Here is an 8,413-nt window from a genome sequence, read left to right as displayed (position 1 = left end):
ATATGAAAGAAATTATTTCTTATCTACATTTATAAAAAACATAGTCGTCTAGTTTTTTGTGAAATATCATTATTTGTTTAGTAATTTATTGATGTTCAGTGACAGTCTAGTACTACAATATTTTTGGTATTCGTGAATATTCGAATGATTGCTTAGATTTAATTGGAAGTAGAAATGGAGTTAAGTGTAAAACAAAGAATTGAAATACTAATGATGATTGGGTATGGAGACAGATCGCGAACTCAGATGGAAGTGTGCAATTTGTTTAATGATAAATATCCAGAAATACCTATAACGCGTTCAACAGTCAGTAAGCTGGAAACAAAATTTCGAGAAACTGGTACGGTTGCAATTGTACGCAAATCAGGTCGTCCCCCTGCAAATGCTGATACAGCATTAGATATTTTACTGAGTTTTGAAGAAGATGCGCACACTTCTGTTCGTAAAGTTAGTTGCGAAATCGGTGTTGGCAAAACAACGGTACACAAACTATTGAAGCTTGAAAAATGGCATCCTTATAAAATCAAACTTGTGCAAGATAGACGACTTCAATTTTGCGAAGAAATGATGGATAAATGTCACCGAGACCCTCTCTTGATACAAAACATTATTTTTTCTGATGAGTCCACTTTCACGTTAAATGGTGAGGTTAACCGTCAGAATTGTAGATACTGGGCAAAAGAAAACCTCCACTGGATGCGTGAGCATCATACACAATACCCTCAAAAGGTAAATGTATGGGCTGGAATTGTACGAAATCGAATCATTGGACCCTACTTTATCGAAGGTAATTTAAACGGGGCAAAGTACCTTGAGTTTTTAAAGGGGTATCTCGTACCTACTTTACGTAATTCATTTCCAAGCAGACGTAATCCTGGAGGTTTTGATGAAATTTTATGGTTTCAACAGGATGGTGCACCTCCACATTATGCTGTAGATGTTAGAAGGTACGTAGATGAAATTTTTCCGAACAGGTGGATTGGTAGACGTGGACCCACTGAATGGCCAGCGAGGTCACCAGATTTAAATCCTTTGGATTATTTTCTGTGGGGCCATCTGAAGAAAGTTATTTATAAAACGAAACCAGCAAATATTGAAGATGTACAAGTGAAAATTCGAACAGAAATGAACAATATTATGCAAGAAACCATACACAAGGTTCAACAAGAATTTGTCAAATACAGCAAGGGCTGCAGTTCGACCATTTAATATAGAGTCATGTATTCCAGCATATTCTGTCCGCTAGACAATAAGTATTTTTGATAATATTGTTAATTTACCTAATAAAGAATGTTACGCGTTACTTTATTAGCACACATACACAACTACTGTATTTTTATCCACCCTATACCAATTGGAATCAACATGTTATACATTTTTGGAATCAGCTCAGCTAGAATAATCCGAAAATTGAGACAAAATGGGGGTGTTCCGTTTAAAACAAATGACGGTGACGTCATTACTCGAACGTAATTCACCCTGTATATTAGATTATTATTTAAAAATACGGTAAATTAACATCAAAATCGACGTGTTTCAGGATTATTTCTTAAAATGACCTGTTTAGCTAAAAATGAATTTGTTCCATACTTTACGGACACAGTGTATATTCAAGAGTTAGCTTGCAGAGCTTATTGCAGAGCTTATTGTTAAATCATCTGAAAGTGGAACTTTTAACAGGTGATGATCGAAGGTATTGCCAGAAATGTGCCAAACTAACAGACTATTATAAGAAAATAAATATAGCCGAGGCACCTATCAATCAAATAATAACACTGATGATCTTCAAACATGACTTAACCTCTGACGGAAGGATCGAAATAGATCAACACTTCAATCTAGTAGATCACTATTATAATCTTCATGCTATCATTGTTCCTGTGGTTCTGACGTTGATTCTGGTCATTATTACACATTGGTTGGTCAAAGACGAAACGGACTGATCATGTCACTAAGTGATCTGGCGATGTTTTGAATTTATTGGAGCCTCTGGAGACACCCTACATTTTGTTCTACGAAAGAGAGGACATTGGCAGATCGAGATCTTCAGATGAAGTAGTGCCGCAGGTTCTTCCGGATTTTCCTGCAGCTGAGAAAGCAAATGTGCCACTGGCGTCAATAAAGTCGCTCCAGAGCGCAAATCGATTTCTGTTGTTGTTTCATAAATTTATGATTTGTATTACTTTTTCGATGAGTTCATGATTACATTAAAATTGATTTTTCAATCTTGTTGAAAACTGTCACTTATTGAAAATTTTCGAAGTTTCAAATAAAACTGATGTGGAAAATGCAAATTTTGAACTAAATTTGTCTCTTGATTTTTCATTTCCTAACAGTTTATTGAGGACTAGCTGTTACAGGTTGTCATGATCTGCTCACTTTTCATTTATGAAATAATCGTTGAAACGTTTTCCTCATGAAAAATTTTTGAATACAGTTCTTGTAACTTTTGAATGGGACAAGATGACAAAGTCATATACAAATATTATAAAGGAAAATAACTTTTAGTATTTTTGGGAAATAAAGTATTGGCTCTGTACTTTCTCATCTCTTTACGAAAAAATGTGGAAGTCTTCCTGTGAATGATATCTGATTCAATTCCATATCGAATGTGTCTTTTGTATAATTCAGTGTTCTTATAAAAGTATTTGTTTCGAAAATATTTTTCTTTCGTGTAGTTCAATGTTTATATGAAAATAGCTGTTTCGAGAGAAATTTTTCTTTCAGTTAATGTCTGAAAGTTAATTCCTTGTATGACCTATACGTCTCTTTCAGTAGTTTTTTGGAAACTGATTGCTTTTTTTCCTTTCTGTGGAAGATCCACACATTTTTTCGTATAAAGATAGAGAAGGTATATTGTCATCGGGGATGACAATACACCTGTCATCCCCAATGGGAATGAATTTTCCATAATCATCTGGCGATTATTTGTAAAGTGTTAGGAAGTCGTCTGACCCTACTCGGATGACTTCTTACCGTGCGGGTACAATGATGTTATTACATATGAGAAGAAGAAGAACTGTGATACCAAATTCAGGTAATCAAGAACGATATATATGTCATACAAATTTTATGTACCCTCTTTAAGGGGCTGTATCTAAACAAGGAATGCTCCTATGAAGTTTCTTTATACGAAAGATCCTATTTTCGATGAGGAAGCACCTCCTTGAATGTTTTACACTTATTCAGTTACACCCTGTATATATTCAAAATCATCTCAACAAATTTGAATCAAGAGATAATGTTCGGCTCGCCACAGGATAAACGTTGAGATTCAACTATAATTTCATTGTCCCCCACCATAAATTGACGAAAGCAGCAAACGGCCGTCTAATTATGCCCATCAAGTTTTACAACAAACTACCTATTTCTCTTAAACAGCTATCAAACCTGCATTCCTTCAAAAAAAATATGGAAAAACTTTTACATGACAATACATTTTTTTCCTTCAATGAATACTTTCAGGCTGATTTGCAAATATTAATAACTTAATTGCAACAGTTTAGACTGTACTATTTTCAATTCTCATCATTTTCAGTTTCAAGTTTTTTCATAGGTCTGTTTGATATTTTCATATCTTCACTCTTTTATGTATATATATATATATATATATATATATATATATATATATATATATATATATATATATATATATATATATATATATATATATATATATATATATATATATATATATATATATATATATGCAGCTGAAAAAGCAAATGCGCCACTGGAATCAATGAAGTCGCCCCGGAGCGCCAATTAATTTTTATTGTTGTATTTATTTTATTTTTAATGTCATAAATTATAAAAATCATCTGTCAAAAAAATATATATATATATATATATATATATATATATATATATATATATATATAAAGAAAGATTTTATCGAGTGGGTATGATATAAAAATCAAAAATGAAACAATTAGTGGACACAACACTCCAAAAGTGGGACAAACCGCGGACACGTGTTTCTGGCTATTGGCCTCATCAGCGCGGTGTAGCCAAGTGTAAAGATGGGCAACACTTGCCCACTGATTGCTTCTTTTCCTTTTTGTGGAAGATCCACACATTTTTTCGTATAGAGATGGAGAAGCAGAAATCCAAAATATATATATATATATATATATATATATATATATATATATATATATATATATATATATATATATTACAAATAATGTGAGTTACAAAAAGGATTTGATTATCTGCGATCGTGCGATCGCATTCAGATAGAAGAGTGCCTAAAAGATGACAGCACGACCAGCTGATATCAGATAATCAAATGAAAGTCATAGAGCTTCACGATCGCTTTCGACAGCTGGTCGTGCTGTCATCTTTTAGGCACTCTTCTATCTGAAAGCGATCGCAGATAATCAAATCCTTTTTGTAACTCACATTGATAGTAAAGTAGTGAAAATAAAGGAAAATTAGTTGCATCATTCGAAATAATAAAAACCAATAACTCCCTTCCATTCCCAGATGTCCTCATCACAAAATACAATTGCTCCTTCACCCACACGGTCTACAGGAAACCAACACATACAAACAGATACTTCAACGCAAACTCCCACCACCATCCAGCACAAACCAACTCCGTCTTTAATTCTCTTATCCATAGATCTATCAAGCTCGCAGACCATCACAACAAACCACAAGAGCTAGCCCAACTCAAGTCAGCTCTTCTTCAAATTGGATTCACAAACCATCAAATTGGCAGATCTATCCGTCGTCAACAAACTTCTTCGTCCAGTCCCAAAGATCCAAAAGACCAAAACGTTCGCCACAAAGCATTCCTTCCCTACATCAAAGGTGTAACTGACAAAATTGGCCGAATTCTCAGAAAACAAGACATAAAAACGATATTCACCGCCAACAATCAAATTTCCACATTCCTCCGTTCTCCCAAGGACACAACTGTCAATGAAGCCTAGGGTATATATAAAATTCCATTCTACGTCTATTGATCTGTCCTACATATGTAGGAGAGATCAATAGACGTGTAACAAATAGGGTATATGAACATCAACTTGCTGTCTGAAAATCAGACCCATCCTCAGTCCTGCCCAAACATCATCGAGAGACAGGACACAACATAGACTTTGCGAACACCAAGACCATCGCCACAGCAAAAACACTACAAGCTCGGATAACTCGCGAGGCCATCGAAATCGAAAAGCGACCTTTCTGCCTAAACAAACGTGATGACGGCCAGAGACTTCCAACTGCCTGGAAACCCCCAATTTCCCGGTGCTCACCCCCCCACCAGGACGTCCGGTGATGGTAATCACCCGAAACCCCGCCCCTACCTTTCCACTTCAGTAACTTTGGTCGATTTACATAGGTTCGTTCCAACCTTGAGTCACAAACAGATTTCCAACTGTTTGTAAATCGTTGTCAACGCGCATGTCTGGTAAAAATTTGGAATTTCTGATTGGAACAGCTGATAGTTCAACTGAAGTTTGGCATGAAATTTCAACATAACCTTTTAAAATAATTTGGGAAAGAAAGTTTTTGGCTTTCTACTACTCCATCTTAAATTAAAAAAGGGGATGAGGGAGTCTTCCAAAGAAAGGAAGGAAGTAATCAATTTGAAAATAAGTAACTCTATACATGGATGTGTAGATCATGCAAAGAAGTAACTTCCAGACACAAACTGAAAGAATGTCCTCCTGAAACAGCTACTTTCATATAAACATTGAATTATACGAAAGAAAAAAAAATTCTTTCGAAACAAATACTTCTATATGAACACTGAATTATGCAGAAGATACTTTTCTCTACTCAGTTTTTATTTCAAACATTCCACAACGAATGTCACTCATAAAAATATAACCCCTTCAATTCTTTAAAAATAAATCTAATCAAGTGTACTTCTGGAGAGTAAAAGAAGGTTCCAGTATTTTATATCTCTATTCTATTTACTTATCAACATGGAACTGGGAGGTCACCGCAATAATTAATTTGTGTAATTAAAGATGTTCATATTATAGGTTCACTTAAAGAACTCCCAATTTTTCCTGCGCCAGCAAATACATAATTTATTTTATAACAATTTTTGCAGGTTATGTTGTTTGTAAGTTGCATGAACATAAAACAGAAACAGTAATACGGAATGCGCATGCGTCAGATTGATGGTTAGAAGATAATCCTCAAACCATTCTGATAGATTTCGAACAGGTTTGAATCTTGGATGGAACAGAAAACTGATAGTTTACTAATGGTTGGAAACTCATGTTGGAACGCAATCACATTACTGCGCAGAATCCTGACTGTCAGAAACTGTTTCTGACGCTGGTTGGAACGAACCTCATACCACCGATCACACATCGACATTCCAGTTCAATCTAAGGAGTAGGCAGATTTAGACCTTAGAGAGAACTTGCGATGAGACCTGGAGAGTAGACAGATTGAGGCCCCGGCGTCAAGTCACAAATTCTTGAAAGTGGCTCCAAAATGGAGCAATCATCAGTGTGGTTTCTAGGTTCCCTCCGTACCATAGGAACAGCGTACTCAAAGGCTTTTCTCTCCTTTTTTAACCATTTTCTAAGAACTTCAACACAAACATAACACACCTTATGCGGGTACCAAGATTTATCCTGATCACCAAGTTTAATTCCAAAATATGAAAAATAAACCTTTTTCACAAAGTCTGTAATTTTTCTTCGATGTTCTTTAATAACAAACTCACCACAAATATAACAAAAACTGTCAGCAGAGTTCTTATAACCGCAATTAGACATTTTAATGAGCACATGTACTGGAAACCAGAAAGTAAGGTTAGGTTGACAGTAAACAAAACATCAGCTGTGAACAGAACAATATAGGTTTTTGGGAAAGAAAGTTTTTGGCTTGTAGCATTTGAAATGCTACAACACAGAATAATCGATACCTTTTACCTAATACTATTTCAAGAGAGAACACACTGTATAGAAAAATAAAAAAAAAAACCGAACAAACCAATATTCAGAGTATTCATTTTCACATCCAGGAAACATCAAAATGTTCGGAGAACCAATAAAGTCCATTTGATGGTATGTTTCTTATTTCGCGATTAAATTAATTTCTGGTGATTTTCCAATATCAGCTATGGCTCATACTGTCAGTATGTACACTCTAAAAACATCAGTTTTAATGAATATGAAAAATAATATAGCAGACATCATTTAACATTTTGAACATCTCTGATTGTCTTACCGTATCCTAAACTTTATCTCTCCGTGGGTGCTGCCCTCAGTGAATATTTCCGTAGCGTGACGGTATTTCATGTTCCTTTTAAAATTGCCATTCCTAGCCAAGAAACTGAAGAGTTCAAATGAGAAGCATTGTCGAGATCACACAAGGAAAATAAGTTTTTGTGGTGGTATCATGAGTTCATGGATCTATACAACATCACAGATTACGAGCCTTGTTCAGTGAAAAATCTCAGCAAATATTTTTTTTGGACCCTTTCCACTTTGAGGCCACATTCCACCAACGGTAAGATAATAAAAACTGAAGTTCCAAGTGCCCAAATAAGCCCTGTTTCATTTTCAGGCCTCTTTTTTCCTTCTCCTCAATTTTATTTATTATATTGATTTCTACCTGAAATCATCATTCGATGTACAAAAGTAGAAGAATAGTACCGACCGGCAATTTGGATCCTTTCAATTTCAACTGTCACCTATGGTAGTTTCTGATCACTCTTTTGTGAAATTCATCAGTAATCATCCTTGGGAAATTGGACGAAGTCTATGTAACCGGCGGCCCTCGAAAGAAATTCCAGATAAGCTATATATATATTTTTTTTATTTATTTTTTTATTTGCGCTCCAACGAATATTTCGCAAGAAAAAAATATTCTATACAGTTTCTGTTTTACCGAAATTCAGATTAGGAAATATCAGGATTTTATTACTATTTCCAAGGTGTAAGGCAAAGGTATACGTATACGATTGCATATTGCTACAGGAAGAAATATCCTGAAATATATTTTTTTTTGAGATTGAACATAATGTATGATATATGTATTTCTACAATGTTTTTCATAATAAATGTTTAGTGTGTGTTCAGAAATCTGTTGCATATCTTTTTATATATATTTTTTTTTCCACGACATCATTGATCCTTATAGTTATATTTATCAGTTACATAATTATACATATATATATATATATATATATATATATATATATATATATATATATATATATATATATATATATTCTCTTTTGATAACTAAACTGATTGGCGCCCAAAGAGGTTAATTTTGTATTTTTTCGTCCAACTCACGACCCATAGCTCCCTCGTAAAAACTGAGTAACCGTTTGCAACTGTGTAGCCTTGTTTTATTTTATTCTCTTTGATTTTTTAAACAACCAAGGTTGTAGGCTTTCTACTACTCCATCTTGATACAAAAAAAGATGAGG

The 8,413-nt window shown here is 34.4% G+C and overlaps 1 long non-coding RNA gene across 1 annotated transcript; it reads left to right on the top strand.

The window, feature by feature from the left end:
• The first annotated feature begins 6,863 nt into the window (after positions 1-6,863).
• LOC141487550 (uncharacterized) lies at positions 6,864-8,060 on the top strand. The gene is made up of 2 exons (XR_012468435.1): positions 6,864-7,485; positions 7,543-8,060. It is a non-coding gene; the product is annotated as an uncharacterized lncRNA (long non-coding RNA).
• Positions 8,061-8,413: the final 353 nt, after the last annotated feature.

This window comes from Leptinotarsa decemlineata, unplaced genomic scaffold, assembly GCF_025532065.1.
Source record: "Leptinotarsa decemlineata unplaced genomic scaffold, Ldec_3_MD MMD2_P_RNA_scaffold_4, whole genome shotgun sequence".
Classification (NCBI taxonomy): Eukaryota; Metazoa; Arthropoda; class Insecta; order Coleoptera; family Chrysomelidae; genus Leptinotarsa; species Leptinotarsa decemlineata.
This window is presented reverse-complemented; position numbering and strand designations above follow the sequence as displayed.